The 19,155-nt window shown below is 39.7% G+C and overlaps 1 protein-coding gene across 1 annotated transcript in view; it reads left to right on the top strand.

Moving 5' to 3' along the window:
- Positions 1 to 6,621: 6,621 nt before the first annotated feature.
- The window catches only part of CEP83 (centrosomal protein 83), a 112,012-nt gene continuing 99,478 nt past the window's right edge, over positions 6,622 to 19,155 (top strand). The window contains exon 1 of the mRNA XM_049695042.1: positions 6,622 to 7,018. The gene's annotated coding sequence lies outside the window, so the exon portion shown is untranslated. The remainder of the gene's footprint in view (positions 7,019 to 19,155) is intronic.

Genomic DNA, 19,155 nt, shown 5'->3' with positions numbered 1-19,155 from the left:
GAGAATTTATACAGATGCCTAGATTGGAGACAGGGAGGTCTGGAGTAGAGGCATGTGGTCAAACAGAGTGGGCCTAAGAGTGAATATTTTTTTTTTTTTTTTTAAGAGTGAATATTTTTGTATCTTATATTCATTCTGACCAGAAAGCATTAACTATGGAAAAGGAATGAAACAACCAAGTAGACAAAAAGATTCTACCAGTTGATGTCAGCCACGTGTTGTCATGGCCTACCCCAGAACTGGCACAGTGGGCACATGAATGGAATGGCCATGTTTGCAGATATAGAAGCTACACATGAGCCCAACAACATGAATTCCCACTTACCAAGGCCAAGTTGAGCTACTTCTGCCTTTGAAGGTCTAGCTTGCCAGCAACAGAGACCAACACGGAGTCCCTGATGTGGCACTAGTATTTGAGGAGATAAAGCAGCCATTTGGTGGCAAGTCAACAATACTGAGCCCTTTCCATTCTGGAGTGACCACTGGTTCACCTTCATAGGGATAAATGCCTCTGCTGGTTATGGGTTTGCCTTTTTTGCCTGCACAGCCTCAGCTGTACCACTATCTAGGAGCTTACAGAAGGCCAGATCCACTGGCATGAGATCCAGCTCAACATAGCATCAGAAAAGGGGAACCACTTCACAGTAAAGGTGATTTGAGTATGAGCTCATGACCAAGGCATCTACTGGGTGTATCACCTATTACACTATCCAGAAGCTGCCAGCCTGATAAGAGCACTGGACAACCTACTGAAGGTGCAGGTAAGCTGCCAGTTTAGAGGCAGTATTCTGCAAGGATGGAGGGCCATCCTTCAGGATGCAGTATATACATTAAATCAGAGACCTCTGAATGACACTGCCCCTAATAGGAAGAATGTATGAGTCCAGGGGAGGGAGCAGAAGTGGCCCCACTTAACACCTCATTGAGTCATTGAGAGACTTTGTGCTTCCTGTTCCCAAAACTCTGGGCTTTGCAGGTTTAGAAGTCTTGGTCCCCAAAGGGAGTGCATTTTTGTCAGGGAACACAAGGGTTCCATTGAAGTAATAGCTATGGCTACTGTTTGGGCACTTTGAACTCTTTGTGTCCAGGCACCAGCGGGCAAGAAGAGGAGTCCCCATCTTGGCAAGAGTAACTGACCTGGACCAACAGGAAGAGGAGGGGCTGCTTTCATATAATGGGAAGGAAAAATATATGTGGACTCCATGTGATCCATTTGGAAGTTTATTGATACTTAATTGGAACTGTGGAAGGACATGTGCAGCAATCCCAGCCTGAGAAGTGTCTAATTACCAGTAAATATACGTTCTCATTAAGAGAGCATTTGGGTCATACCCAGGTAAGCTACCTGGGTATGTATGTCACCTGTGGAGGTGACAGGTAAAGAATAGTAGATTTTGAACTGGATAATGGAGGAGGAGAAAGATGCGTAGCAGTTACGTCCCTGAGACCAACTGAGTAATGGGGATGTAGTTTGTCCCAATAATCTCCTTCTTCTAAGCTTTCGCTCCAACAAAGAGAAGCCACCGCAATGAGAAGCCTGAGCACCGCAATGAAGAGTAGCCCCCGCTCCTCGCAACTAGAGAAAGCCCGTGTGCAGCAACGAAGACCCAACTCAGCCAAAAATAAAATTAATTAAAAAAAAAAAAAGACTGAGCACAGCAGGTGTATTAGAGCCAGGCCACGCCTGCCCAAATTGGGACCCTTCAAATGGTCAGTCTTTGTTCTGAGACTCCTCACTGGTCTGGCCAAGACTTCTCAGAGCCGAATGGCAGTCTGAGGCTCTTCCTACCTGCCCTTGCTTCCTTCTCTCGCTCGTTTCATGGGTAGCAGAACTGCATCAGTCTGAAGGCACTCCTGGCCTACTACTTCCTCTCTCCTTTTTTCTTTTCTTACTTCTTTTTTTTTTTTAAGTAACCATCTTATCAGGGGTTGCATACCAGTTTTCTTTTTGGTTTTTTTTTTTTTTTGCGGTACGCGGGCCTCTCACTGTTGTGGCCTCCCCGTTGCGGAGCACAGGCTCTGGATGCGCAGGCTCAGCGGCCATGGCTCACAGGCCCAGCTGCTCCGCGGCATGTGGGATCTTCTCGGACCAGGGCACGAACCTGTGTCCCCTGCATCGGCAGGCAGACTCTCAACCACTGCACCACCAGGGAAGCCCTCTCCTTTTTTCTTAACTGTTATTTTCCCCCAGTAAATCTCTTGCACACCTAATTTGTCTTGGCATCTACTTTTCCAAGGACCTGATCTGAACAAAGTCCCATGTATTGCAGGATGTTTAGCATCCCTGGCCTTACCCACGAATGCTGGTAGCACTGTCCCCCCAATTTTGAGGTAACTAATGACACCTTCACAGATTGCCAAAATGCTTCTATTGAGAACCACTTAGAGCATAATCATCAAGATCAAAATTTTAGAGCTAGAAGAGCTCTTACATGTAAAACAATTAAGAAACAGAAAAGTTTAATGACTTCTCTATTTCTTTTCTCCCTCTCCTACAGTGTCTTCCCCTTCTTTTCATTCTCTAATCTAATTCTTGGACCTCAGCTGAAACTGATAAACTTGAATAGTGGGTTTTAAGTACCAAAGAGGCTGTATAGCCTCAGAATTTAAAGAAAAATTTAGGAAATGATCACCTTCTGAAACTGAAGCTAGGGAGAAAAATCATTTATGATAGATGAAATTAGCTCCTGTATAAGTAACCCGCTCTTGGAATTGGCTACAAAAGTACTGCTTTTGTGATTAGAGTGCTTTCCATTGCTTTCCAAGTTTCTATCAAGTCAAAAGCATATAGTCTCAGGAAGACATTCTTGGAATGTGGAGGTATTGTGGAGTAGTCAGTAGAGATCCAAGAATTTTAGTTTAGTTGACCCATAAGTTTGTAGCAGAGATCATTTTCACTTTTAATTCAATAAATATTCATCTAAAATATTTATTTATTGCCTACTATGTCCCAAGCATTATATGCTAAGCAGAGAATATACCGTAGTAAACAGAACATGATCCTTCCCCTCAAAGAGCTTATTATCTGGAGCATGCATTCTCAATGGGCAAAAAACCTTATTACAATTGTTTGTGGCCCTCCAAAGAGCCACAGTACATAAACAGATATACAGGATATCTGTGGTTTAAGATCTCATAGTGGGTAGGGGGGAAAATTAGGATAAAAATGCCTAAAATGACTCCTTAGGAGGTCAATCATGAAACTAAAGTTAAAAAGCCTGATCTAAAGGAGGAAAAAGAGAAAAAATGAATAGGATGAAAGAGAACAAGAAGGAAAAGTAGAATGATGAAAGAGAAATAGGAAAGGAGAGATGAGAAAATGAGAAGGTATGTGAAATTTTAAGAAGACAAAAATAGTTCTGTCTACCACTGAGCCATACGACATATAACTTTTTTTCCTTGACATTCTGAAATACAAGCTTATTCTTCTTACATTATTTCTGGCTTTGGCAACAAAGTATTAAATGTGAAAAGCAATACTGGAATGCCTTCTTTTTATCGAAAGAATTCCCATATCCTAAATCACTCTTTCTTAATCAAATACTCCACATGTCCTCACTTTCTCTCATTTAAAATTTAAACTTATAAAACAATTTCCTATTAGGTTCCTAAGGACCCCATTATTCCACTCTTGTATGTGTAATGCAAATTTATTAGCTCCATGATATCAAAGCCTTCATTTTTATAGCAGTTATTTCTTTCATTTATCTGCCATGGTAAACAAACACATTTGTTGTTGCTTGATAGCTTATCAAGCTTTTCTGCAGTTTGGATTTACCCCTCAGGACCATATACTTTCCTTTGCTCTGAATATGGGTGCACCTAACAACTTTATGATTACTAGTTAGATTTCTCAGATATCTTGATATAAGGAATTAAGTGACCTTGCTAGCAGACATTGGTATTTCAGTTAACAGAAAGGAATCATCTTTATCAGCACTTTAAAATATATATTTTATTGTGGTATAATTAACATAGAATAAAATGCACACATCTTAGATGTTCATTTTTTAAAAAGACTTTAAAAGAGCAGTTTTAGGTTTACAACAAAATTGAGATGAAGGTACAGAGATTTCCCATATACCCCCCCACTCTACACATGTATATCCTCCCCCATTATCAACATCATTCACCAGAATGGTGCATTTTTTTTACCAAGGCTGAACTGACATTGACACATCTAATCACCCAAAATCCATAATTAACCTTAGGATTCAGTCTTGGTGTTGTACATTCTCTGGGTTTGGACAAATGTATAATAACATAATCCATCATTACAATTTCATACAGAATATTTTCACTGCCCTAAATTTTACACTCACACTAGCAATGTAAATATCACAATTTGAAGCAGCTGGAATTCATATTTGTGTTATTATTAGACTTTGATGTGTCCATTTCACTTAAATTTTTTGGCATAAAGTTGTTGAAATTATCCCTTTAATATCTGTGTAATTACATTAAAATGAAAACTTATGCACAGAAAAATAAAGTAGATGACAGAAAAGGAATCAGGGGAAAATAAGCACATAACATGGCAGAAAAAGGACGTGTGTGTGTGGTAGGAGTAAACAGTCTAGTGACAGAAAGAGGGAATTATAGTTCAGTGTGGCAAATGCCATGAGAGGCATAGAGAGAGCACACAGGAAGGATACCCAGTCCAATCTGGGAGTCAGATCAGGATGTCCAAATGACAAAAGTTTGTCCAACTCTAGGTAAATTAATGTAACCAAATCTGTGGACACTTAAAAAGCTGAGACTTAGATCCCAAATATAATTACTTCGCATTGGTTATCCACCTGTGAGGGTCTGTAGTAAACTGGCCCTTTTTCACTGGCATCTTTAATTAAAACAATTTTGTTTTTGTAAAAATGATATATTCATTATACAAAATTCAAACAAGATAGAAAAGGTCAAAAGATAAAATAAAAATCAGTTGCATTTTGGCTGACATCCTTCTTGATCTTTTTGTATTTACATTCACATATATACACATGCATACTCATGTTTGGGTGAAGCACTGTTCGTGCTAAACTGTACTCTGCTTTTTAGGGGGAAAAAGAAACCTATATTTTGTGGACATATTTTTGTGTAAATAAAGAGATTTACATCATCGTTTTTAATGGCTCAAGGGTATTTCATTGTATTTAGGTACCATAACATATTTAACTAGTGTCCTAGTGATGGTACTTACATTGTTTCCATAAGCACCTATTATAAAAAGGGGGTGAGGAACATCCTCGTAAATCTGTTTTCTTTAGAGCGCATGACTAGAAAATGAGTTTGCTGGGGCAAAGCCTAATTATTTTGTTAAATTTTGGTAATTAACGGTGTACCAATTTCAAGGTCACACCAGTTAGGCATGACAGTAATTGTATCCCCACCTCCTATCTGCACTGATAGACAAAAAGGATGTTTGCAAGTTGAACATCTTTTCATTTGTTAATTAGAAGTTTGTTTTTCTTGGTTTAAGAATGTCCTACTGATATCCTTTGCCAATTTTATTTATTGTGTTAAGTTTTAAAATTGATATTCTATGAGCTTTTTGTGTATTAGGAATATTTTCCTTCTTTTTCCACATGATACAAATTTATATTCCATTAGTTATTATTTGTGTGTAGATAATAATCTTTATGTGGTTAATTTTTATCGAGTTTTTTCTTTAATGGTTTCTGGTTATTGCTTCATACTTAGAAAAGGCCTTTCTCAGCTCAAGATTATAGTCACCTAGATTTTCTTGTAATATTTTTATGGTTTCATTCTTTACATTTAAATTCTTGTCATCTGGTATTAAACAAATGAAACACATGTAAAGCCGGTCTCCAGCGTTTAGTAATTCCTAGATCATCTTTTTCCCACTGACCAATGATTTGTAACATATAGTTCATTGATACCACTGAGCCCAGTGGGCCCTGTACTCGAGCTAACACGTTTTGAGATTTGGAGCGTGCGGTGCGGGGAGGGACTCGCGCATGGGCCTCTTTCCTGACCTGGCCGTTTCCGCCTGGCAAGCTGCGCCGGCTCCCCACTCGTGGGCCCAGGCCCCATGGCCGACGCGGTAGGCCGGAGACTTCGAGACTCATTCCGTCTGCACGGTCGGACACGAAGGCAGGCGGCGGTGGCGGCAGGACCGCTATCAGTGCCCTCAGGGAAGAAAAAGTGTCGGAAGAGCCAGCGGAGCGCAGGAGAAGCGCGAAACTGGGAGAAACCGCCGAGACGTTGCGTGGGGAGGAGGCGAGGGGGAGAGGCTTCCCGCTCAACTGCGCGCGTCACTCTGGCTCCCTGAGGCAAGTGCCGGGCCCCGGACTGTGCGTTCCCTTCGGCTCTAGGGATCTCCGCGGCCCCAAGAGGCTTCTCGGAGCGCCAACCTGGCCCCGCCGTTCCCACTATGGTTGGCCACTACCCCAGCCTCGGCTCGCTCGCCGCCTCCCTCTTAACTGCCTCTGGCCGCGGCTGGCGTCCGCGGCGTCTTTGACGTCGACGTGGGGGCGGGACTTCCTGCTTCGCGCGCCCTTAGGTCTCGGGACTCAGCCCGCTCTGCGGGGTTTGAAGGGTGGCGGGCGGCGGGCGGCGGGTGGCGGGCGGCGGGCGGCGGGCGGCGGGCTCGGGGTGGTTTCCTAGTCGGACTTCGGCTCCGGCCCCGCACCCCAGAGAAGGCCAGTCCACCGAGGAGGAGCGGGGTTTATCTCCATTGCCGCCGCTGCCCTTTTCTCCTTCGGAGCTCTCTCGGGATACCCCACATTTCCAGGGGTCGGGAGCTCGAGGGGCGCTCTTGGTCCTCCGGCTCCTGCTCTTCAGCCTGCGCCGCGAGCGGCCGCCGAGACCTCGCCAGGCGTGACGGGCTGGGCCTGCACCCCGCGTGCGGGACCGTCTCCCGTGGCCCCAGTGCCCCGGCGGGAAGAGTGCCGTAGGCGCCCGTGGCTGGAGCAGTGGAGGTGTCCACCTGGCGAGTGCGGCCGGAACACCAGTCACTGTTAAGTTTTCTGTGCGCACGTTGCAAGGTCCGAGTGTGAGTCTGGTACGTAACGCTGTCTTGTCCGTGGTTTGGAATGCTCATGGCTTTTTTCTTTACAACTTGCCCTTGAATTCTTCTTTTATTTTTCCCGTAAAGCAGGTGGAGCGGGTGTTAGAAAAGTAGGCTGGGAGAATGTTCTGTAGCCGATTAAATGCACGTGAAACTCTGTGGGGCTTTTTGATGAACTCCAGTGGTGCTTGGGTAGCCTCAGTTTAAAAGCTGACTAAACGTGTGGTACCTCCAGTTTCATTTGTGAAAAAAAATAAGCTGCCATTTTCGTTGACCCTGAAGACAATTCTAACAGTGATGTTGGCTGTCATTACAAAGATAACGTTAGAATATGTGAATGCATGCTGGGCTCTCATGGACATTTTGATGTATCCTTAGTGTCCAACTTTGGCCAAAAAAATGGGTACTTAGCTCTTAAAAATAACCATTGTCAAGTATTTTAAAAGCCTTTGGTCACATTAGTTGTAACGATGAAACTATTTCAGTAAAATCTCCAAGATGTCTAGGATAACAAGAAACTTGTCCTTAGTTTCTCATATCAGTAGTATATAGTTCATAATGTGTTCAGACTATGAGCATAAAATACTTGAGTAGATCTAAAACCGAGTGGGTTGTTAAAGCACAGCTTTTGTTACCAAGCAACATCTCTGTAAACAAGTCTAATATTCAACTAGAATATAATTAAATGTATCTATCCTGCAATTATCCGGATTCAGAGTTCTCTGAATTCATAGTTTAGCCTGTAGGTGGTTATAGTTCATACTCACCTTTTGTACTGAGCTGTGATTTCAAACGCATTTTGTTTAGGATTATTAGAATGCTTTACATTTTAGAGTCGTATAGGACTCTACAAAGAGTTAAAAATGGATTTGAGTTACCCTTTGGTTTTTGGGGACATACTATGTCAGGTGTTCCCCTTCCTTTGAGTATTTTCTAACCAGGTGAAGTGTGGTTATATTTAGGAATTGTATCAACTAGTAGGGTGATACCAATTTAGGGTAACATAGAGCATTGAGAGAACACTTATTGCTCACAGGTGGTTTTTTTTTTTTTTTTTTTTTTGCTTGGGTCTCTCCCTGTTGTGGCCTCTCCCGTTGCGGAGCACAGGCTCCGGACGCGCAGGCTCAGCGGCCATGGCTCACGGGCCCAGCCGCTCCGCGGCACGTGGGATCTTCCCGGACCGAGGCACGAACGCGCGTCTCCTGCATCGGCAGGCGGACTCAACCACTGCGCCACCAGGGAAGCCCTCACAGGTGGTTTTTAAACCTTGGTTTAGCCAGTAATCTCACTCTTACTCTACTCATTGAACCCTTAATGATATAATTTGTATGGCAAGTAAAGGCATACCTTGGAGATATTGTGGGTTTGGTTCCAGACGACTGCAGTAAAGCGAGTCACATGAATTTTTTGTTTTTGCTTTCCAGTGCATATAAAAGTTATGTTTACACTATACTGTAGTCTATTAAGTGTGCAATGTGCATTGTGTCTAAAAAATGTACATACCACGGGGGCTTCCCTGGTGGCACAGTGGTTGAGAGTCCGCCTGCCGAAGCAGGGGACACGGGTACGTGCCCCGGTCTGGGAAGATCCCACGTGCCGCGGAGCAGCTGGGCCCGTGAGCCATGGCCGCTGAGCCTGCGCGTCCGGAGCCTGTGCTCCGCAACGGGAGAGGCCACAACAGGGAGAGGCCCGCGTACCGCAAAAAAAAAAAAAAAAAGTACATACCTTAATTTAAAAAATACTGTATTGCTAAAAAGTGCTAACCATCATTTGACAATGCAGGGTTGCAACAAACTTACAATATGTAAAAAATGCAGTGTCTGAAGTGCAATAAAGTGAAGCACAATAAAATGAGTTATGCTGGTAGTTTTTTTTTTTTTTTTTGGTTCGCGAGCCTCTCACTGCTGTGGCCTCTCCCGTTGTGGAGCACAGGCTCCGGACGCGCAGACTCAGCGGCCACGGCTCACGGGCCCAGCCGCCCCGCGGCACGTGGGACCTTCCCGGACTGGGGCACGAACCCGCGTCCCCTGCATCGGCAGGCGGACTCTCAACCACTGCGCCACCAGGGAAGCCCTGGTAGTTAGTTTTTAGACCACTTTTTTGTGATATTTTGAATGCAGTAACCTTTCAAGTATGTAAGAAAGTAGGTGAGAACATTTGAGACACCGTGAGACTGAATGACTTCTTTGAAATCAAACTATTAGTAATGGGAATCGGAACTTGAAGTTTTATATTCTTTACATCATGCCCTGACTGTATTTCAAAAATCCGTAGATTCTGTTTTAGTCCTTTCCCTCTTTTTCCTGCATGCTGATGTTGAAGTAATGAAATATTCAAGAATGGGAAAGACAAGCAAAGAAGAAAAATCAAGAATGATTCATGCACGTTGTGTGATAAAATCCTTAGTAATCAGAAGTCAGCATTTTGTCATGAGAAGTTCTAATTCAAGAAGCTTAGAAGAATGAAATCTTAACAGATTAGTGAATGGTCAGAATTTTGTGTGTGTATGTGTGTTTTCTAGGTACTCTCTCTGCCTAAAGAAAATGAGTTTTATTTTAACTTTGTCATACATAATGTATTAGGTTCAGCAAGTAATTTTCTCAAGTTGTCTAATCTGTGTGTACTTTTAGGGAATGTTTATATGTATCTGTGTAAAAATTTTCCAGAAGTACTCTTTCCTGCTGACTGAAGTTCACATTTCTTAATCTGAACTCTTCAGAATCTCATCACACTCTGCCTTTTCAAGTTTATGTTCTTTACAGAAAAGCTGTACTCTGACCAGACTGGTTTCTTCACCGTCCTCTAAACCTACTATGTGCTTTCTGCTCTCCTTACCAGTCTTCATGTCACTGCCTGATTTCTTTCCTTCTTTCCTAAAATCTGAATTGTACCCTTTCTATAAAGTTCAACTCTGCAGGGGAGGAAAAATTCTCTACCCTGTTAGGGTCTGTGGCTGGGCCTAAGAATTAAATTGATATAGATTAACAGGAGAAAAGCATACAAGTTTTAAAAATTTTTTACATGTACATGCAGAATGAAGACAAGAGCAGAAAGCTTTTACAGGTCTTCCTCGACTTACAGTGGGGTTACCTCCCCTATCATAAGTTGATGGGTTTAATATACCTAACCTACCCAATCTACTCAACATCATAGCTTAGTCTAGCCTACCTTAAACATGCTCAGAGCACCTATATCAGCCTACAGTTGGGCAAAATCATCTAACCTACAGCCTGTTTTATAATAAAGTGTTGATTATCTCATGTTACTTATTGAATACTGTACTGAAAGTGAAAACAGAATGGTTGTATGGGTCCAGAGCAGTTGTAAGTGTATCGGTTGTTTACCCTCTTGATTGCTGGGAGCTGCAGCTCGCTGCTCCTGCTGCCACCCAGAATCATGAGAGAGTATTGTATTGCATATCGCTAGGCTGGGGAAAGATCAAAATTAAAAATTTGAAGTATGGTTTCTACTGAACGTGAATTGCTTTCGCACTATTGTGAAGTTGAAAAACTCCTAAGTTGGGGACAGTCTATATCTTTTAGACAAAGAACAAGTTTGTGAAACATTGACAAGACAGAGTTTTGGGCTAGGAGGAGTAAATTGTAGAGAAATGACTAGGAAGATAAGGGTTAGTTTAACAAGTTTGTACACATTTCTCGGCTTTGATTCCCCATCTCTGGCGATAAGAATGTCTTTTGTCCTCCTGGTACAGGGCTGGCACCTTTCACATGGGAGTTTTATCTCCTGCTTTCTGGAAGAAAAAGGAGGGTCAGAGTGCTCCTCTTGTATCTGCTGTTTCTCAAGTGCCTTTAACTACGTCAGTATACCAGAGCGGCAGATTTGGGGGTAACATGTCCTAAACTCCACCTCTGAAATCCTGTAGAGTGTATTTGTCAGTCCTACCATTTGATACTTTATATTGTATTGTTTTATCATTTCTATGTATGTCTTATCTTGCTAACTAGATTATAAGCTTTTTAGGCACAGGAAATCAGATCTCAGTGAGCTGTATCTTTAATCTCTTCCAAATAGAAGTTGCTGAATGAATGTTTATTAGAGATAAGGAATGTATATTTCTACTTTTTTCCTTCCTCCCATAATGTAGTGCAACTAAAAGAAAATCTTTTGAGAGTAACTGAGGGAGGAAGGGCAACTGTTAACCATAAGAAAGGGGATTAAAGAGGCGGGATTCACTGGAATTAGAGGTAAAGTTTCTGTTACTAGAAAGTGTGAATAGTTGAGAATTTCCCATGACCATGTCAGCAGTAAGGACTCCCTCAGGAATGCTAGCACTGTTCCCTAGTGGGCTTGGGAGTTTGGTCAGTTTCCTGGTTCTTCCTTAGTAGAATCTGGGTTTAAAAAAAATACTTCCCCCACTCTTTCCTTTCTTTCCTCCTCCCTGTCTCCTTCCATTCCTCTCTTCCTATTTCCCCATTTTGCCCTTTTCCATTTTACCTAGTAAAGACTTAATTTATGAAATTATATTAGTACTTTTATTTGGCCCTCATAAATTAGCAGTTCTAAGTTTTATATTTTTCTGTCAGGAGTGCCTCTCTGGGTCATGGAAGGATCATAGACTGTAGTCTAGCACTTTTTTTTTTTTTTTAAGTTTGAGATATAATCCAGGAAGAAAGAAATTAAAGTCATGAAGTGTCCAGTTACTTGTTTTCTGTATATTGTAACTTCAAATCACTTTTGGATTAAAATTCATGGAATTAGAAGGAACCTAAACCTAACCATTCTCTTCTGGAAAGTGCTTATCACTCTCCAAATATGTCCTTAAATAAATTCTAGGTAATTTTTATAGTCTTGTTGTAAATCCTGTATCTGATGCTTATGACAAACAGTTACTTCAGTTAAAGGTATAAAAAAGTTGAGTCTCAGAGTACATTTATAAATCTTGGTTCGATTCAGTTGTTTCTTAGTGAGCTGGCTGTCTCAGCTTCTGAGTTGTTGTGCAGTATAGCATAGCAACCATTGGCAACAGTAGCATTGGACTCCAGGGATTTTCCCTATGAAGTTGCAGCGTGTATCTCTAGTGTTCACATTCAGTCTGTCTTTCTCAACTGAATCGCATTAAGGCAGACATTTGAGGTATTGTTAAACTGAAATTGTGTATAATATAATTAAGTATATATTTTTTGAGTACTGACAAATTATAACTTTCATGTTTTCCTCCTAGAGATGCATGATAAATATATATTGAATTATGGTGTGTGAAGGACATGTGAAAAGACTGGTTCAATTAAAGATTAGTCTATTCTGGACAGAAAAACTGTTAAGTAATAATTAACATCAGAGTTCTACACAACTGATACAGCCAGCCAGAGCTGGAGTGGATGAATTTGAAATGGTTCTTCTCTAGATAACATTTTTATATTACTTCTGGAGGTTCATAGAGAGCATAGATTAATAAGCATGAATTAATAGGCACCATGATTTTATGGGAAGAGAATTATGACTCAGGTGACCATGGCTTGACTAAGTTAGTTACTTAACCTTTCTTGGCCTATTTTCCCATTTCAAAAAATAAATTCCTGAAGATTTCTTTGAGAAACTGTATCCTTCCAATTTAAAGCAAATTTTATTTCTTCTATTCATTGGTTTAGTCAATGTTTGAGTGCCCATTATGTGTCTTGCACTATGCTAGGTACTAGATTGTGAATAAGACATAGTGCCAAGTCTCAAGCAGCGTGTTTGGTAGGAGAAATGGATTAAGTCATTATTTGTAATATAACCTGGGAAGTGCTATAAAGATAAATAAGGGTGTGTTCTGGGGGCATGTAGGGAGGACATCTGACTTAGAACTGCAGACATGATACATTATGACTGAGGAATGCCTCATTAGAATTATGTAAGGGTAATTTGAGAGTGTACAGAGAAGTATTCAACCTGGCCTGGAGGGAGTTAATCCATCAAGGAAAACTGGGGAGTTTCTCTGAATTGGAGAGACAGAGTCAGAAGTCGTCAGCCATAGTGGTATTTAAGATCCTGGGTGTAGACAAGAGCTGGTGAACATCAGCATGCAATAAGGAGGTGGAGAAAGAGAATAGGGAGGAAAACCAGAGAAGGGTAGAGTTTTGGAAGCCAAGGGAGGAATGAATATCACATTTAGTATACTGATTAAGTGAAAGTTGCTAGTCAAGAAACATTGTGTAGCACTATAAATGTAAACCCATCTTTGCAAAGATGCTTTCTACAAAGATCTGAACTTGCAGATGGGGATGGCTTAAGTCTTTGGTTAGCATCATAACATAGAGGAAGAAGTATATGTTTTGGAGCCTGAATCCTGAGATTGAAGATTAAAATCTTGGCTCCACCACTTTACTAGCTGCTTGGCTTTTTGGAAAAATTACTTAATTTTAGGGTCCTCAATGTCTTCATATGTAAAATGATACTTTTTTTTTTTTCCACATGAGTCATATGGATTAAAAGATACATGTTGTAATACCTGACTCAATTATAGTGGGCACTTGTTAAATGTTAATTTTTATCCATTCCACTGTTACACTCTTCTAAACACCTTTCTTTTTTGCCTCTTCTCCCCACCCCTGTACCCCTCATCATAATCTTTTATCCTTCAAGATCCACCCGAATTCCTGCCTTTTCCTTGATGCCTTTCTATACAGATGATAATTCCAAATTTTCTATAATGAAATGAACATATTCTTCTATCCCTCAGAACTTTCATATCCTTTTATTTTTAACCTTAAGGAAATTTTATTGACTCATGTATAAGAAGTCTGCAGATAGGTGGTTCTAGGATTATCAAATCAGTGGCTCAGTGACATCATTAAGAACCTGGATTCTTTCTGTTTGCTTGGCTATTTGAACTTTGGCTTGATTACAGCAGTCCAATCATCACATTTTCTAAAGTTCAGAAGAGATAACTTTTCTACCCAATTGTGAGCATACAATTCAGTGATCTTTAGTACATTTATAGAGTTATACAGCCATCATCACAAGACAGTTTCAGAACATTTTCATTAAACCTCCCCAGTTTCTCCCAAGCATGTATGCAGTCAATCCACCTCCCAACCTAGTCCCAGCAAACCGTTTAGCTGCTTTCTGTCTCTATACATTTGTCTTTTCTGGACATTTCATATAAATGGAATAAAAAATATGTATACTAGTCTTTTGCATCTGGCTTCTTTCAGTTAATATTTTTGAGGTTCATCTGTGTAGCATGTATCAGTATTTTGTTCTTTTTTATTGCTGAATAGTATTCTCTTGTATAGATATGTCACATTTTATTTATCCATTTATCAGTTGATGGACATTTTGGATTTTTTCCACTTTTTGGCTATTATGAATAATGCTGCCATGAAGATTTGCATAAGTGTTTGTGTGAACATATATTTTCATTTCTCTTGGGTAGATTCCTTGGAGTGAAATTGCCGAGTCATATGGTAAGTTGTAGGGTATATTTGGTCTTTGTCCCTGATTGCTGACACAGAGCTTCCAAAACCCCTTGGAATTTGTTGAGTGATAAGGAATATCTTTTGTTATTCATAATGAGCCCCTTTTGATCACACCTACGTTTATGCTAATGTGGTGATTTAGAAGGGATCCCTAGATCACCTCAGAAGGGACAGGTCACCAGAAAGACCAAGTAATGAGATTGCTGGAATTTTCAACCTTACCCACTAACCTCTGGGAAAAGGGAATGGAGACTACTATAAAAACTCTTGAACAGTGCAATTCCAAGAGCTTCTGAATTGATGAATACCGGTGTTGAAAGAGTGGCATTCCCAGAGGGCAGAAGCTCTGTGCCTCTTTCCCCATACCTTGCACCATGCAACCCTTACATTAGGCTGCTCCTGAGTTGTATCCTTTATAATAAAGCAGTGATAGTAAGTAAAGTGTTTTGAGTTCTGTGAGCCGTTTTAGCAAATTATAAAACCTGAGGAGAGGGTTGTGGAACCCCTGACTTACAGATGGTTGGTCAGAAGTGTAGGTGGCAACCCGGGACTTGTGTCTGAAATGGGAGCAGCCTTGTGAAACTGAGCCCTTAAACTGTGGGGTCTGCAATACTTCTGGGTAGTGTCAGAACTGAATTAAATTGAATGACTACTGGGGACTTCCCTGGTGGTCTAGTGGGTAAGACTCCATGCTCCCAGTGCAGGGGGCCTGGGTTCGATCCTTGATTGGGGAACTAGATCCCACATGCATGCCGCAACTAAGAAGTCCGCATGCCACAACTGAAACATGCCACAACTGAAACATGCCGCAACGAAGATCCCATGTGCTGCAGCTAAGACCCAGTGCAGCCAAACTAAATATTAAAAAAAAAAAAAAAATTTAGGACACTCAAGTTGGTGTATGGAGGATAGTTGGAGAATTAGTTGATGTGAGGAAAACTCTACAGAAGTGTTCTAACAACAGTTCAGAATTAGTTTTTAATCTTTTGAGAAACTGCCAAATTGTTTTCGAAAGTGACCAATTACATTCCAGTCAAAAATGTACAAGGGTTCCAGTTTCTCCACAGTCTCATCGACACGTGGTATCATCTGCCTTTTTGATTATAGCCCTTCCACTGGGTGACTAGTAGAGTCTTGTGATTTTAATTTACATTTCCCTAAATACAAATGATGTTGAGTTGTTCATGTGCTTATTAGCCATTTATTAAGTCTTCTTTGGTGGAACATCTATTCAAGTCGCTTGCCCATTTTTTTTTAGCTGTTTTTTTTTTTTTTCTTATTGAGTTGTAGAAGTTTTTTATATATTCCTGATAAAGGTCTTTTATCAGAGATTTACAAAGATTTTCTGCCAGTTTGTGGCTTGTTTTTTTTTATTCTTAATGGTGTCCTTGAAGTGCAAAGTTTTCAATGAAGTTTAATTTATCATTTTTTAGTTTGATGGCTTATACTTTTGATTTTGTGTTTCGGAACTTTTTGCCTAACTCAAGGTCACAAAAATTTCTCCTGTCTTTATTAAAATTAGTCTTTTCTTTTTTAAAATTTATTTATTTATTTATTTATGGCTGTGTTGGTCTTCGTTTCTGTGTGAGGGCTGTCTCTAGTTGTGGCAGGCTGGGGCCACTCTTCATCGTGGTGTGTGGGCCTCTCACTATCGCGGCCTCTCTTGTCGCGGAGCACAGGCTCCATACGTGCAGGCTCAGTAATTGTGGCTCACGGGCCCAGTCGCTCCGCGGCATGTGGGATCCTCCCAGACCAGGGCTCGAACCCGTGTCTGCTGCATTGGCAGGCAGATTCTCAACCACTGTGTCACCAGGGAAGCCCAGTTTGTTTTTTTTTTAGCTCCTTCATTTAGATTTAGGATCCATATTGAAATAAATTTTATGTATGGTATAAGATAAGGTCTAAGTTCTTTTTTATTTTCATGCCACGTGGATGCCAACTTGTCCTAGCACTATTTGTTAAAATGGCTATTCTTCTCCGTCTTGGATTGTATTGGTACCTTGGTAAAAAAAAATCAGTTGCTTATAACTTGAGTTTATTGCTAGTCTTAATTATGTTCTATGTATACTCCTGTACTTAACTCCAGTACCACACTGTCTAGATTCTTGTAGTGTTATATACTAAGTTTCAAAATGGGTAGTGTAAATCCCCTAACTCTTTCAAAAGTGATTCTAGATCCTTTCTATTTACGTATGAAATTTAGGATCAGCTTGTCAGTTTCTACCAAAAAATTAGCTGGGATTTGATAGAATTTGCACTGAATCTATAGATCAACGTGGGAAGAATTGGTAACTTAAAATTGGGTCTTCCAATTCATGAACATGTAATGTCTCCCAATTATTTAGATCTTAATTTCTCTCAATGCTGTTTTAAAATTTTCTACATATGTCTTGTACTTACATTAAATTTATTCCTAAGAATTTGATAGTTTTTGATTCTAATGAGAATGGAGTTTTTGTAGTTTTTTAGATTGTTCATTGCTAGTACCTAAAAATACAATCAACTTTTATATATTGTTTCTACATAGGTGATCGTGTCTGTGAATAAATCATTTCTACTTTCTTTCCAATCTGAATGTTACTACATTTTGTCATTTATTTTTGCCTTATCTTATGGGCTAGACTCTCCAGTGAGAGATGAATAGAAGTGTTGAGAGTGCTCCTGGTCTTGGGGGAAAGGTACACAGATTTTCACTATTAAGTGTGATGTTACCTGTACATTTTCTGTAGATTTCTCTTTATTAGGTTGAGGAAGTTTCCTTCTGTTCATAATTTGTTGAGAGATTTTAGGCATGAATGGGTATTGGATTTTGTCAGATTTTCCTCTGCACCCAATGAGATGATCATATGGTTTTTATCCTTTATCCTGTTAATATGGTATATTACATTAATTGACTTTCAGAGCTTAAGCCCATATTCCCAGGATCAGTTTCATTTACTCATGCTATATAATCTTTTATATATTGCTGAGTTTAGTTTTCCTAAATTTTGTTAAGAAATTCTGTTTCTATGTTCATGAAGGATTTTAGTCTGTTGGTTTCATTTCTCATGATGCCTTTGTCTAGCTTTGGTATCAGGGCAACATTGGCCTCATAGAAGGAGTTGCATGGCGTTTCCCCTTTTATTTTTTTTGAAGTAGTTTCCAAAGGATTGCTATTACTTCTCTAATTATTTGATGACATTTATCAGTGAAACTGTGGGAACCTGGGCTTTTCTTTGTGGCAAGATTTTAAATCACGAATTTGGTTTCCTCACTTGTTATATTTCTATTCAGATTTTCTTTATTTTTTTTTTTCAGTTTTGATACTTTTGTTTCCAGGAATTAGTCCAGTTCATATAAATTGTCTAAGTTGTTGTTGATATAAAGTTCATATTTTTAAAAAGTCCTTTAAATTACTGTAAGGTTGGTAATGATGTTCCCTCTTTCATTCTTTATTTTGGCAATTTATATCTTTTCTGTTATTTTCTTGGTGAATCTAGCTGTTTGTCAACTTTGCTTATCTTTTCAAAGAATCAACCTTTTATTTCATTGATTTTTTTTTTTCCCTGTTTCATTGATTTCCACTCTGATATTTCTTTTTTTCTTTCTTCTCCTTGCTTTGGGCTTAGTGTGCTGTTTTTTCCCTCCTAGTTTTCTAAGGTGGAAACCTAGACTATTGAATGAAACCTTTCTTCTTTCCTGATATGTGTTTAAAGCTGTACATTTCCCTCTAGGCACTGCTTTAACCGCATTTTGTACATTTTGATATGCTGTTTTTTGTTTTACTTCAATTCAAAATAGATTTTGAAAATTTTTCTTGTAATTTCTTTGATCCATGGGTACTTAGAAGTGTGTTGTTGAATTTACCAATATTTGGGAGTGTTCCCAGATATCTTTCTATTGTGGATCTCTAAATCCATCATGATCAGAAACTTACTTTAATGATTTTATTTTTTTAAATTTATTGAGACTTACGGCCCAACATATAGTGTATGATGGAGTGTGTTCCATGTGTGTTTGAAAAGGATGTGAATTCTGCAGTCTTTGGGTAGAGTGTTCTATCAGTTATCTTAATTGTGCCATTCTAATTCCTCTGTTGATTTATTTTGCTATATTATGTTATTTTCATTGTGGTTGCTTTAGGGATTATAATATGTGTTTTAACCTATTACAGTCTTCTTCAGAATAGTACTAAATTAATTCTGGTAAATTATAGAAACTTTGCTCCAGTATAGGTCTTTTTATCTCTTCCTTTTTTTTTTTTTGGCCCACACTGTGGCATGTGGAACTTCCCCAACCAGGGACCGAACCCACACCCCCTACAGTGGAAGCACAGAGTGTTAACCACTAGACCACCAGGGAAGTCCTTCCTCTTCCTTTTTATGCATGCATATTAAAAACCCAACAACACAGTGTTTTAATTAATGCTAATTTGCTAATTAATTTAATTATTTGTTTAAAAGAAATGAGAGCAATTATATTTTTAGAGGTTTTTTATTTTTTTTGCATTTACCTATATAATTACAATTTCCAGCATGTATTTCTTTTAAAATAAAAGTGGATTTGTTGCTTTCTGGTGATTTTTTTTTTCAGCCAGAAAATCTTCCTTAAGTATTTCACATCAGGCATTCCTGACAGCAACAAGTTCTCTCAGTCTTTACCTGGAAATATCTTTAATTCACCATCATTTTTGAAGAACCATTTTGTTGAATATAGAATTTTTATTTGAAA

Source organism: Orcinus orca, chromosome 11 (genome assembly GCF_937001465.1).
Source record: "Orcinus orca chromosome 11, mOrcOrc1.1, whole genome shotgun sequence".
NCBI classification, from domain to species: domain Eukaryota; kingdom Metazoa; phylum Chordata; class Mammalia; order Artiodactyla; family Delphinidae; genus Orcinus; species Orcinus orca.
Note: the sequence above shows the minus strand (reverse complement) of the source record. Positions and strands in the feature narration are given on the sequence as shown.